The 15323-nt window shown below is 43.1% G+C and overlaps 1 protein-coding gene across 2 annotated transcripts in view; it reads left to right on the forward strand.

Moving 5' to 3' along the window:
• The window catches only part of LOC134436684 (oxysterol-binding protein-related protein 10-like), a 168810-nt gene that overhangs the window by 102124 nt on the left and 51363 nt on the right, over window positions 1-15323 (forward strand). The window lies entirely within an intron of this gene.

The raw sequence follows: 15323 nt of genomic DNA on the forward strand, positions 1-15323 counted from the left end.
TTACTTTTTCTCCATATACTATTTTTGATATTCTGCACCCGTAGCTAGTTGCTGCTTTCGGATGTGCGCGCACCTTACACTTTTTAACCAGTGCTCTCCCTCATCCTACTCCATGACTGAGGTACCCTGAGCATGGTACAATCCCGCCACACTGCTCCCTTTAGGGCGCCATTGAGGGCTGCCCCCTCGCAAGGGTGGGGCATAAAATGCAATTTCGTTGTGTGCAGTATGCAGTGAACACTTGTGTGGAAAGTGGGGGGCCCTAGGCTACAGCCATATCTAGGCTTTGCGTTAATCTGGCCCTGCTGCGTAGTCAGCGCAACTGTAGCCATTAATCTTCATTAGAGATGCCATTGATCACAGCCAACCCTGCAGCACCCTGCAGGACCCAATAGAGATAGTAGCTTTAATCCAAATGAAGAGTTTATTTGCAAAACGGTGTATCTCCATTTTGTAGAATGTTGGGAAATTGGCATTTTTGTATTGGGCATTCCATTACATTGCATTGCAAAATAGAGTTGAAAAAGTATGTTCTCAAAATAGGCCTTGAGCCGCAGCCCCAAATTTTGGCCATCGGTGCCATCTGGGGGGGGGAATGCTAACATTTTTTTTTGGTAAGGTATATCCCCCCACTACTAGAAAAAGCCTGATAGCAGTCACGGGGTGGTAGCGAAACCCCTTTTTTCGGCTCTTGAAGTGACTACCCCCCTCTATTAAATTCCATTTTTGAATTCGGATGCATGTCTAGTTCAGGCTCATTTCGTGGGGTATTGCCAATACTCTATACCATGGTGCCTGGTATTACTGGAAAGGGGACCTTTCAGGCTTTCATTTAAGATCATTGGTGAATCTGTCTGACATACACAGAGGTCACAGCACTTCATTAAATCAGACATGGCTAACATTTTCCAACAACTCTTGGCTAAACTGTCTGCTTTCGTTTATCTCTGTGGCGTGAACGAACACCAAGGACACAAAATTGGACAATCTCAATACTCTTTGGAGTCTGCCGATTCAGAAAATGTATAATATGCCCATACAATTGTTTTGTATGCGTTTGTGAGAGCGTTAAATTTGAATTGTGCAATCAGCAAAAGTCTTCAAAATAATAGCCAATACATGCAGGTCATCTGTTGGAAGTATTGGGCCTTTTTCCTTCCAAAGTTTCTGCTTGGCATCACTGCTTGGCATTAGGCCTTCATTTAAGATCATTACTAAATCTGTCTGACATACTCAGAGGTCACAGCACTTCATTAAACCAGAAATAATAATAACAAATGTCGCCTAAACTGTAGGCTTTCTTTAGTCCCTACGTACTGTAAACCATGGGAAAACATCAAGGACACAAACCCCAACCATTTCAATACTCAGGGCACTCTGCTAATTCAGACAATGCATGATATACCCATACAATGTATTGTGAGAGCCTTACAAAAGGCCATAATGACCATTAATATGATATATTTTAAGTCCAATTCTGTCCTATCTCTTTATAGACGTAAGGAAATGTAAGGAGACATAAGACGTAAGGAGATAAAAGAGATGAGCGGGGGCATGGGGAGGCACTGTATGTACAGTAGATGTAGAGTTTGGGGGGGGGCAAGGGGGAGAAGTAGGGGTGAGGTGAGTGGGGGCAATTGAGGGGGAGCACTGTTGGGTGGGGGGCAAGGCCAGGGTAGTGGAGGTAAGTGAGTGGAGGGCACTGTTGAGTGGGGGTAGGTGAGGGGGGCACTGTGGAGTGGGGGGCATGGGGGGTAGTGGGGGTAGGTGAGGGGGGGGGCTTAAAGGAAAGTGAGGGGGGTTGGGGAGATAAGACACTGTAGGGTGGGGAGAGGAGTGGGGGTGAGATACTGTAGAGCAGGTGGGGGTAAGGGTGGATAAATGTTAATGATAAAATATTTGGAATAGTTTCAGAAACGTCTACCATATTGAATGTTGGAGGGAATTTGAAATGCCCTAGTTTCAGCAGTGTTGTGTATATGTTCAATTGAGCAATTTTTGACCACTTTCTTTAGGATATGTCAAGGTGGCAAAATCGAAATTCACCTTCTATTGTTCAGCCATGCTCATATTGGACTGTGTGACAACTAGCCTAGAAATACATTTGTCCATTAGGCAATAGGAAATAATTGTGCTAAAAATAAGGAACCGTACTCATCAATGAATATTATAGGCTTACGTCATTGCAAGGACCATAGGCCTAGTTCTTTCAGCAGTTGACTGTCTATGTGCCATTTGACCATTGTAGGAGGACTATTCTCTGCTTCAAGGAAGCGAAATCAAACTTATTTTTTGTTTGTTTAGTCAACCTTTGGTAAAATATCTATAAGAGAATATAACAGAGAAGTGCTGAAAAAAGTAATCTACTATGTAGTAGGCCTATATTATGGCCCCACAGTATTGAGAAAAATGCATGAAAGTCATCCATTTTGGGAAATATCAGCCATATTGAATTTTGACACAAATTTCAGATGGCATCAAGTTTGAATTTCTTCTGCTCGCGCACACGCACGCACGCACGCACGCACGCACGCACACACACACACACACACACACACCTTTTCTCTATGGCAAAAATGTAGCCTTTGAAATTATCATTTGGGGAAGGGCTACCATATTAAATTTTGGGAAATATTTTTCAATTTTCTTCTTTCTTTCAATAAGCTTTTGGTCAGTAATCTGTGAAATGTCTGGCAGGACAATAGGTCTATTATTAACCAGTGCTGTATGTGCAATTTGATCATTTACTGACAACAGTACCATTTCAAAGCGGATTTATACATTCTTATGCACATACATTCATACTGTATGTATATACACTATACATACATATATTCATTCATTTTTCTTTTTAGCCAACATTTGTATGTATGTCTGTAAGGAGATATTACAGAATTGGTCAGAAAATAGGTCATTAGGGCCTTCATTACGGCCTTTTAAAGGCTCCTGCAAATATTGTATGGGTACATTATACATTTTCTGAATCAACAGCATGCCTAGATTTTTAAAATAATTTGGTTTTGTGACCCTGATGTTTTCCCATGGTATAGGGACAACATAAATCATACAGTTGAGGTGGAATTTGTGAGAAATTACTGGTTGAAAGGATAACGCCAGCCAATTTCAACATGCATGTAATGCTCACACTACCCTGGACTTGTCAGTACCAGAGTTTTTTCTTCTTCAGCCTTTTCCAAGATCCTGGTCATTGTAATGGGGGCAGGTGTTACCTTTTGGGAAAATATTTGGAGTAGGCCCATGTTAAGATTATTTTTAAATGTAAACAAAATCTGCCCCCATTAGAATAGCAGCATGCAGCATCTCCGGGTACTGACAAGTCAACGGTAATGTGAGCAATACAACAGCATATTGAAATTGGCAGGAGTGATCATTTAAGTATTTGGGGGGGGGGGGGGCTTTTCAAGCCTTTATTTTTTGTTTATATGACACAGGACAGTGAAGGAGGTGACAGGAAGCGAGTTGGGAGGGAGAGATGGGGGAGTGTCGGCAAAGGGCACGGTTCAGAATCGAACCCGGGTCAGACGCGTAGTAGACCAGTGTCCTACCATTAGGCCACGATAGGGAATCGCCGAGAATTATTGGTTTAATGACCTCTGTGAATGTCAGCACAAACATTGGCAGGAAAAAAGGCCTGATATTTCCAGCTAATGACCTGCTATATTGGCTACTATTTTGACTATTGGTGGTTGCACAAGTCAAATTTTAGGCCCTCACAAACATATACAAAATAATTGTATGGGCATATTATCATTTTCCGAGTCCACCGAGTATTGAGGTTGTGTAATTTTGTGTCCTTGGCGTTCTTTCATGCCACAGAGATAAACGAAATCAAACAGTTTAGCCAACATGTGTGAGAAAATGTGACCTATGTCTGGTTTAATGAAGTGCTGTGACCTCTGTGTGTGTCAGAAACATTCAGCAATGGACTTAAATGAAAGAATGAAAGGTCCCCTTTCCAGTAATACCAAGCGCTATTGTATATAATATTGACAATATCCCAAGCTGTCCGGGACCTTCTTTCGTGCAACTGCACTACAAAATGCTCTAGCCATCATTGTGTTTGTCTGGTAAATGGCCTCAGGTGCACAGACATGTGTAAACTGAGAGTGTGCGGAAACCAGGCAACCATAGACAGTTCAGATGAAGGGGATGACATGGAAGATGAAGAGTACTGACGACGAAATAATATAAATCTACATGAAACTATTCTTTCATTAAACATATTCCCTTTGCAACATGTTTCTTTATTGGCTTGTAACCCCTTGTATAGGGTCTCAGTCTATTTGTTTATGAAATAGCCTGTATGAAATGTTGTATATGAACATTTATCTAAATTCTGTTAATGAGATACCATATCTGAGTGGTTTAAGTAAAGTGTTACCCAATGCCCTATCATTCCAGGGCGTACTATCTAGATTGTATTTCTTCACATACACTACAACAGTGTTTCTCAAACTTTTCGTGCCATTCCTCCCTTCAGAGGAAGGGTGTCTGTCTGCGCCCCCCTCGAGCAAAATGGTTACGAAAATACAAATAAATAGGCCGTCGTGAAGTTTATTAGAGCCTGATATACACGTACAGTATGGCCTATGTTCTCTAAATATTAGTGACTTAATGGCAAAGCAGAAAAGTATTAAAAAAAGAAAAACCTTCTGACTTCACGCGCCCCCCTAGGGGGGCTTCCGGCCCACTTTGAGAAACACTGCACTACAATAATTGAATACTTTAACAACTTGTGAATGTTATGTACATTCACATATGAACTACAGTATAAACAACGTTTGTTTAAGTAAAGTGATACCGGCATTGTATTAGTCCATTCTATTGGGTCCTATTTTGAAGACATTTTTGCTGGTTGCACAAGTGACATTTAAGGCTCTCACAAACATATACTAAATGATAGCATGGGCATATTATACATTTTCTGAATCGGTAGAGTGCCCTGAGTATTGAGGTTGTTAACTTTGGTGTCCTTGGTGTTCTTTCATGCCACAGATGTAAACGAAAGTGCACAGTTTTGGCACAATTTGTGTGAAAATGGGAGCTATTTCTGGTTTAATGACGTGCTGTGGCTTCTGTGTATGTCAGACAGATTCATTAATGGGCTGAAATGAAAGCCTGAAAGGTCCCCTTTCCAGTGATAACAAGCACGATGGTATAGGATATTGGCAATACCCCCAACATAAGCCATAACTACATATACAGCCGATATTAAAAAACAGTATTTATTATAGGGGGGTAGTAACTTCAAGAGCTGAAAAAAGTGATTTCGCTACCACCCCATGACTGCTATCAAGCTTTTTCTACTAGTGGGGGGATATACCTTGCCAAAAAATATTGCTAGCATTCCTCCCCCCAGATGGCACCGGTCGACCCCTCGGCTCATAGCCTAAAATATTTGAATGGCAAGAATTCACACATAGTAGGTGATAGGACCTCTGAACAGTCATTTTCAATCATAAAATGCAAACGTCAAAAATGGTGGACCATTTTGGAGACCGTTTTGCAAATAAGCTCTTCAAATACATGTGTCTGCCAGCCACACTTACAGAATTGCTATGTTGAGAGGAGAGTGGAGTGGAGTAAAGCTGTGGTGTCAAAAGGCTACAATATGATGTTTGAGCAACATTATAAGGTTAATACCGACCGTGGGGGGGCGCTCGTGCGCAGTGATGGAGTAGGACGTGCATCTACTGAGCTCCGCGTTACTCCCTCCCTTTATGACTAATATTTACGGCACATTTGACTTTTTTGTCTAACTGCCAGTTGTCTAACCAGTTTCTCAGCCAAGTGAACTCGGTTTTGTGCCAAAATGCCCACTAAAGACAAAGAGAAAGCCAATTCATCCAGCGCTGCTAACAACGAGGCTATATTTGCTACCGTCACTAAACAAGGTGGTCAGTTAGCCAAAGTATCTAAGCTAGTGGACGGCCTAAAGAAATCAATGGAAGACCGACTCGACACAATAGAGTCGCATCTATCCACTCTTCAAAACGAACATCAAGAAGTTGAACGACGCGTAGGTGAAATTGATGAAGGTCTTTCGAGTGTTGACCAGCGAATTGAGGCACTTGAAGCCACTTGCACCGAGCTACGGGAGGCTAACATTCGCCTTAGTGCGAAACTGAACGACCTGGAGGGACGCTCTCGTAGACTCAACATACGGATCATTGGCATTGAAGAGGGTGAAGAGGGCGCGCGACCAACCGAGTTCATTTCCAAGCTGATTCCAGAACTACTTGGCCAGGACAACTTCAGCAAACGAGTGAAAGTGGACAGAGCACATCGCAGCCTAAAGGAAAAGCCCAAGCCAAACGAGCGACCGAGACCCTTCATCGCCAAACTTCACAACGAGAGTGACGTGCGGGATATCCTGCGACTGTGTCGTGAGAAGGGAACACTGAAGTACAACGACGAGAAGGTGTCCATATTCCCCGACTACACTGCGGAGGTGGTTAACCAACGCAAGGCATTCAAAAACGTGAAGATAAGGCTCATCGATGCTGGGGCTAAGTGTAACCTTCGCTTTCCTGCCAAACTGCATGTGGTCTACGGCGCGATCACAAAGGAGTTTGCGACTCCAGCTGCTGCTGAACGGTTTGCTGACCACTTGCCACCGCTAGTTCTAGATCCAGTAGAAGAAATAGATGACACCTAGAACGTCTATTGTCATGATGGACGGTCGATAAGTTAACAGAGAAAAGTGTGTTAACCCAATTACTAATGGCAAAAAGTAAAGTGCCATTCCAAAAATGTTTAAATAGGAGGGCAACGCGGAGCCTCCAGTTAAGGTTGGTTAGTCTAGTTTAGGTGGCTCTGTCACCCGGCAGTCTCCTGCGAAGCTGTATGTTACGCCGCATAGTTCTCTTTTGCGGCCTTGGGTTATTTTGGGGGGGTATGTGTCTGTTGTTTGTTAATCTGCCAGCTGTTGTATTTGTATATGTCAGTCTAATTTCTCAACTGTGTCTTCTTTTCATAGATGCAGGGTAGTGATGCAGTAAGGTCAGGAAAGGGTTCCATCACTTTTGTATCCTGGAACTGTAGGGGTCTTGGGGGTGCACTGAAGAAAGGGAAGGTATTCTCACATCTTAAATCCCTATCAGCAGACATTATTTTTCTGCAAGAGACCCACATTCCACCAACTGAACAGGGGCGACTGCGGTCTCAGTGGATCTCTCATGTATATCAATCATCATTTTCCACAAATGCAAGGGGTGTTGCTATTCTGGTCAGAAAGACTGTTCCGTTTATTTTTAAGTCGATGTCCACCGATCCATCTGGGAGATTTGTTCTTGTCGTAGGTACAATTAATTCAATTTCATTAGCCCTCTTAAACATATATGCCCCAAATGCAGATTGCCCTGAATTTTTCTGCAAAATGTTTGACCTGATAGCCAACCATAGCTCACATAATATTATCCTGGGCGGCGACCTGAACTGTTTTTTAGACCCACTGGTTGACCGGTCATCTGCTAAACCAGCCCCAAATTTAAAATCTGTACCAACACTTAATAGCCTGATGAAGACACATAACCTAGTAGACATATGGAGAGTCCAACACCCCTCTGACAGGAAATACTCTTTTTTTTCCCCAGTGCATGGAAGCTTTTCCAGAATAGACTATTTTTTAGTCGATGCTAGATTAATATCAAAAGTAGACAATTCTACATATCACAATATTTTAGTATCAGACCATGCTCCCCTCTCAATGAGCATAAACCTAAACTCAAGTGCACGCCACTACACCTGGAAACTCAACCCCACCCTACTCACAGACAGGTACTTCCGTGAAAATGTATCTTTCATGATTGCAGATTACTTGCAAACTAATGACACAGGGGAAGTTTCAGACTCAATACTATGGGAAACTTTTAAGGTTGTCTTAAGAGGGGAAATAATATCTTACCAGTCTTCCTGCAAAATTGCTAGGCTACATCGACTTTCAGATATTGAGTCAGAGCTACCAGTATTGGAGGAATCCTATAGAAACTCAAACTCAGAGGACACCCTAAAGGCTATATTGAAACTAAAATACGAATATAACCAAATTCTAAGTGGGCAGGTGAGGAATTACATCTGCAGACTGAGACAAAAACACTTTGAGCTGGGTGAGAAAGCACATAAACTACTTGCTACGCAGTTAAAAGGAGTGCAAGCAGATAGGGCAATACACAAAATATACTCAGCTAACGGTGATCTGTTAACTGACCCCAAAGATATAAACAAAAGATTTTTTGAATTTTACTGTGACTTATATAAACCAAAATCTACAGCTTCCGATGCAGAGATATCAAGTTTTCTGAGTGCGCTGGAAATTCCATCCCTAGATGATGATGCTAGACGAGTCTTAGATGCATGCTTTACACTAGAGGAAATTAAAATTGCCATACACTCCTTTCCTAATGGCAAAGCGTGTGGCCCTGATGGATATGGCATAGAATTTTACAAAACTTATACTGACATTATTGCACCTCTTCTATTGCGTATGATAAATTGCTCTTTGGAGAATGGAGTGTTTCCTCGCACTCTTTATGATGCACACATCTGTTTGTTACTGAAAAAGGATAGGGATGAGGCTGATGTGACATCCTATCGCCCTTTAAGCTTGCTAAATTCTGACCAAAAGATTATAGCCAAAGTGTTAACTAATCGTTTAAATAAGTATATTGGCACCTTGATCCACCCTGATCAAACAGGATTTATTCCCAATAGATTCTCCTTTTCTAACACCCGCCGACTGTTAAATGTAATGTACTCTACTGGATTGTCCCATGCTGCTGTTGTCTCATTGGATGCGCGCCAGGCATTTGACACCATTGAAACGAGATATATGTTTGCCGTCCTGGAAAAGTTTGGTTTTGGTGACAAATTTATGACATTGCTAAGGATGCTATATGCATGCCCTAGGTCCTCAGTTTTAACTAACCTTGACAAGTCTCCCCAGTTTTTGCTAGGGCGTGGTACCAGACAGGGTTGCTGCCTGTCCCCCATGCTCTTTGCCTTAGCACTTGAGCCTTTGGCCATAGCAATTAGAGCATGCCCCCAAATAAGTGGAATAACATGTGGAAACACTGATTGTACCATTGGTTTGTATGCAGATGATGTGATCTTGACTTTGTCAGATGCAAAGGCATCCCTGAGCCCCCTCCTTGATTTGATAAAGCAATTTGGGCAATTTTCTGGGTTTATTATCAACTGGGACAAAAGTTTACTCATGCCCCTGTCAGATGGCCTGGACTCCACTTTTCTCAATTCCCTTCCTTTTAAGCTTGCAGCAAATCACTTTAAATATTTAGGTATAAACATCACCAGAAATCCCAAACTTCTCTTCAAACACAACTACATGGAATTCATTGGTAAACTTAGGGGTATGATTGAAAAATGGAAACTTCTTCCTCTTTCATCCATAGGACGTGTTAATATTATTAAAATGATTGTGTTACCTAAATTTATTTATCTTTTTCAAACTGTGCCCATCTTCCTCACAGCTTCTTTCTTTAAGACGCTAGACAGCATTATCATGCCCTTCATATGGGGTTACAAACCAGCACGCATAGCTAAGGCACATCTTCAAAAATGCACCGCTGAGGGTGGTCTGGGTCTCCCTGTTATGCGCCACTATTATTGGGCCTGTAATGCACGAACATGGGTTTTTTGGTATCATGTAGAGACTGCTGATGAACAAGAATCTAGGAACCTTCCTAGTTGGTCTTTAATGGAGTCTCATAAAGCGATATTATTGACAGGGGCATCTTTAACTGCAGCTCTATTCTCTGAGTCAAGCCTGTTAAGCAAACTACTGAAACAGTTAAAATCTGATTTCATTCTAACAAATTCATTCAGAATTTTGAAACAAATAAAAAATGTGCTTAAGCTCCCAGATCTGTCCTGCTATGCCCCCTTGAGGCACAATCCTGCCTTTAAACCAGGTATGATGGATCCAACATTCACTTCATGGGCAACAATGGGTCTTTCTAGGGTGAGAGATTTTTATATAAACAATTGTTTTGCATCTTTCACCGAACTTCAAGAGAAATACCAAATCCCTACAGCTCACTTCTTTCGTTATTTACAAGTTAGAAGTTTTGTAAGGCAATCTTTACCGCTCACAGAGCTACCGGAACAACACATTTTTTACAACTTCATGCTTAGAAGCCCTATAACCAAAGGCTTAATTACTCAGATGGTTTCTGTTTTCTCAGTGAGTATATCCTCCCTGCATATTAGAGACGCCTGGGTTGGGGACACAGGCGAGGATATTTCAGACGAGCAATGGACAATGGCCCTGGAAAGAATTAAAAAATGTTCAATCAATGCTAGACTTCAACTTATCCAATATAAAGTCATTCACCGCTTACATTACTCAAAAACCAAACTCAATAAGATATTTCCCTCTGTATCAGCTTTATGTGATAAATGCAAATCAAGTGATGGGACATTGGCGCATCTCTTTTGGGGCTGTCCCAAGCTTAGCTCCTTCTGGGGTGACATCTTTAGTTTGTATGGTGACATCTATAACACACTACTTCAACCAGATGGTATATTTGCAATACTACACTGCTCCACCCATTACATAACTCTCCCAAGGGCACTACAAAAGGCTCTCATGTTTGGTATGGTCATAGCAAAGAGAGTAATCCTTAGGGAATGGAAATCTAGCTCTCCACCATGTTTTAAACAATGGCTAAATGATATGGTGTCTTGTTTGTATCTTGAGGAATTGCGATATACACTGTCAGACAATCATGTTAAGTTTTGTAAGATTTGGGGCCCCTTTATTGACCATATTAACAGGGACAAAGATACAGTGACTAACTAGTCATACCTGGATGCTTGATGATGTACCTTCCTATGTGTACGCTTAGTTTTTTTATTTTTATTTTATTTAGTAATTTATTTTTTCTGATGCTGAACAAAACCCTGGGACATTTAAACTGGGACCTCTGACCTCACTCATCGGACTGGCATATCAAGGTGTTTATGTTATCTTTTATGGACTGGCAGTAGTGTTTTGTTTTTGTTTTTTCTGTTTGTGTTTTTGTATGTGTGTTAGTGTTGTCTTTTCTGTCTGTAATGCTTAAAGTTTGAAAATCTTTGAAAATAAAATGCATAAAAAAAAATACCGACCGTGCAGGGTGGTGTTAAGGATGAGAATTTGGAGAGCTTTTGATGCCTTGTCTGGCGAAGGTATTTTCAGACGTTTTGTAAGTACCCTGCTGTATAGAGAGAGAGAGAGAGAGAGAGAGAGAGAGAGAGAGAGAGAGAGAGAAAGAGAGAGGTATATGGTGTAGAGTTCAGAGGATTGGATGAGGGTCTATGATGTCAAACTGGTGTAACATTTATGTAAAGTGGAGCTATTTCATTGATGTCTCGTCTTGGCAAAGGAGGACGTTGAAGAGGGATTTTATAAGTACCTTGTCAGCAGAAGACTGAGTTTAATTGCAGAGTGAAGCAAGTGCTCTCGCTGCTTTGCAATTCAGAATGGGCGGGCAGGGAGGATTGGATTGAAATGAAAAGTAAAGGGCGCCCAAGTCGGATGTTGGAAGTGTGTGACATTTAAAGATGTTCCCTTGTCATGCTTCTCTAAATGAGGATCTGCCATCAGGCCCACCGACAGGGAGTGGACAAACAGGTCTCTTGTCACGGGCCCACGAATGATGGGTGTGGGGGGGTTGGCAGGCAGAACTGGGTCCTCCTTCATGAAGTTGCAATTAATGGTTCTGTTTGCGGGAGGGAGAATGCGCTATATTTGCGTTGAATTATTTCTAGATTTGAGCCTTTCTTGTCCTTAAAGTAGGGATCAAGACCCCATCCACCTCCCCCGCCCCCAGTGCACAAGGGAGGTTAGGAGGAAGGGGGGCCCATTCAGAGATGTTTGTTCCGGGCCCAGCCAAAGTTGTCAGTGGTCCTGTCTGCCATATCCGTCGTCCTGCTTTGTCACCCCGTGAAGCATATCTTGCTCCCTCCGCCTTCACTCTTCTCCCCTCTCTCATTCCTTTAAGCATATCGCTCTCATCTTCTTTTCCTCTCCTCTCCTCTCCTCTCCTCTCCTCTCCTCTCCTCTCCTCTCCTCTCCTCTCCTCTCACCTTCCTCTCCTCTCCTCTTCCCTCTGTCATTTCCTCATCCTCCTCTCCTCTCCTCTCCTCTCTCCTTTCCTCTCCTCTCATTTCTCCTTTCCTCTCCTCTCTCCTCTCCTCTCCTCTCTCCTCTCCTCTCCTCTCCTCTCCTCTCTCCTTTCCTCTCCTCTCCTCTCTCTCTCTGCCCTTCCTCTCCTCTCCTCTCCTCTCCTCTCCTCCTCTTCATCCCTTCATTTCTTCTCCTCTCCTATCATCTAATCTCCTCTCCTCTCCTCTCCCCTTTCCTCTCCTCTCCTCTCCTCTCCTCTCCTCTCCTCTCCTCTCCTCTCCTCTCCTCTCCTCTCCTCTCCTCTCCTCTCCTCTTCATTTCCTCTCCTCTCCCCCTCCTTTCCTCTCTTCTCCTCTCCTCATTCTGACCTTGTCAGGCTTTAAAGCATAGGCCTATCTCTCTCCTCTTTTTCTCACATCCCCCCCTCTTTTTCAGTCTGTAAATGTATGTGTCCACCTCTTTTTCTTTCCTCCTACTTTCAGTTTGTAAAGTGTGTCTCTACCCTCCGCTACTCCCCTTCTCTTTTCCCCTCCTACTTCTCCTCTTTTCCCCTCCTACTTCTCCTCCTTTATGTCTATAGCATATCCCCCTGTAAGCAAATCTCTCTTCACCCCTTTTGCTTTTCTCTCCTCTCCTCTCCTCTCCTCTCCTCTCCTCTCCTCTCCTCTCCTCTCCTCTCCTCTCCCTCTCTTCTCTTCTCTTCTCTTCTCTTCTCTTCTCTTCTCTTCTCTTCTCTTCTCTTCTCTTCTCTTCTCTCATCTCATCTCATCTCTTCTCTTCTCACCCTGTCAAGCATCTCTCTTTTAATCTCCCTTCCTCTTCAGTCTTCAAACATATCTGTCTCGTTCCTCCTTTCCTTCCTCTCCCCTGTCTCTATGCCCCCCCTCCTCCTCCCCCTTTTTTTCCGCATTTCAACCCAGCCTCAAAGGGGAGTCTTTTTTTATCCCTTCATATTTTGTCCTCAACTTTTTGCATCTTCAACCTCCCTTCCCTTTTCCCTTTCAGTATCTGTGCTCTCGCACCTGCCCCCGTACCCCAGTGTTCTTTTCATCTCTCTCTCTCTCTCTCTCTCTCTCTCTCTCTCTCTCTCTGTCTCTGCCTTCTCGTCTCTCGTGGGTTTTTTTTTTTGCCTCACACTTACCTTTCTGTGCTCCACACCCCCAGTCCCTGTCCTCATTGGTCTCTCAGTGTGTGAAATTCGAGCGATACTTAAATTACAGTGCAGATCACGCTGTGCGAATTACAGGTGATTCCTGGGGGTATGGTAACATCTCTTCCTTACACAGTACCAGTCGGCGCCCCAGAGAGACAACAATAGCAGGGATGGGGGGCATAGACATATGACTGTAATAAATATATAACATGTAAGAGGGGAGCTAGCCAGTGTTGCCAGATGTGTCTAATCAAATCCCACCCAAAAGGTTCTCAAAAAACACCAAAATGGGCTAAATTCCGCCCAATTGCAACAAATTGCATTGATTTCTATGGGCCCAAAACTACAGAAAAAAAAATCGCTGAATGGCCACTTTTACCCGTTTTTACCCGCAAACGGCCATCCCAAAGTAGCCCAATTGGGCGGTTAACCGCCCTATCTGGCAACACTGGAGCTAGCAGCCTTTAATTATGAAGGGGTGATTCACACTCTTCCTGTCCTACTTTCTATACTCTACATGCAGAAATGTCCTCCCATTTTTCTCCTCCGCCTCTCCCTTTCCTCTGTCTCTTCCCCCTCCATCAATGTCATCCCCCCCCTTCTCCTTCTTGGAACTTCTTCCGTCAGTGAATGTGTGTTTGGTTTGGTTGGAGAATGGTGTGTGTGTGTGTGTGTGTGTGTGTGTGTGTGTGTGTGTGTGTGTGTGTGTGTGTGTGTGTGTGTGTGTGTGTGTATGTATGTGTGTGTGTGTGTGTGCGTGCGTGCGTGCGTGCGTGCGTGCGTGCGTGCGTGCGTGCGTGCGTGCGCGCGTGCGTGCGTGTGGTGGATGGGTGGTGGTTGTGGTGGTGGGACTTCATGGGACAGGGGCAGTGGGTTAGGACATCCACTTTTTTGAGCCTGTACTTTACATTTTATACGTACACTGCCTTCTTTTTCTTTGTTGGTGTGTCCTCATATATTATGTGTTTTATGGTGCTGCAACCTCCCTGTCGTCAAGACAAATTTGTCTTTGGTGGAGAGTCTCCACTGAAACCTCACCAAACCTATTGTGTTGGAGTGTACGAGTGTGTGTATGTGAGAGTATGTGCCTATGGTGTCTGACAGTAATTGTGTGTGAGTGTATATTGCGCTTGATGTCCTTATGTTTGTCCTTGTGTACTTCTATTGTGTACTGAGTTGTATACTTTGTCTTCATTTTGGCTGTAACAAGTTATGATGGAGGTGAAAACGACTTTCCCCTTTCGAGGACAATAAAGGCTATCTACTCTAATCTAATCTAATCTAATCTAATCTAATCTAATCTAATCTAGCCTAATCATTTTCTCCTCCTTCCCCCCCATCATACTCTATCCTCTTCTCCGCCTTTTTATCCATTACATCTCCTCTTTCTCTCCCTCTGTCTCTCCAACCTCACCTCTCCCATATCTCATTCACCTTCTTCCATGCATCTCCACATCTTTCATATTCTTCTCGCTTCTCCTTTTTTCCTTCTTCTCACACCATCATTTCTTTCACTTTCTCTTCCCTTCATCCTGACATCTCCCAGCTATCTGGGCAGCTGTGGCCTTGTGGTTAGAGAGTTGGTCTTTCAATCTAGTGGTTGCAGATTTGAATCCCCCCGACCTCTCCCCACATCTCCATCCATGGCTGAAGTGCCCTTGACCAAGGCACCTAAACCCACATTGCTCCAGGGACTGTAACCAATACCCTGAAAAATAATAACTGTAACTCGCTTTGAATAAATGAAAGCGTCAGCTAAGTGTGATGTAAAAATATATCTCTCATGCCAATTCCTCTCTTAATTTACCTCCTTTTTTCTCTTTCGACTCTTTTTCTTCCTTCTATTCCCACTTCTTACACATCTCATTTCTTTCGTCATTTCTTCCTCCTTTCCCCCCCAAACATTTCTTTATTGAACTTTTCTTTCTTCCTATTTCTTCTGGTCTACACATCCTCTCTCTTCTCACCCACCATCCAATGTTTTAAATATCTCTTATCCCGCTCCTTTCCACAGATTTATGA

The sequence above is a fragment of the Engraulis encrasicolus genome, chromosome 20 (assembly GCF_034702125.1).
Source record: "Engraulis encrasicolus isolate BLACKSEA-1 chromosome 20, IST_EnEncr_1.0, whole genome shotgun sequence".
Taxonomy (NCBI): Eukaryota; Metazoa; Chordata; class Actinopteri; order Clupeiformes; family Engraulidae; genus Engraulis; species Engraulis encrasicolus.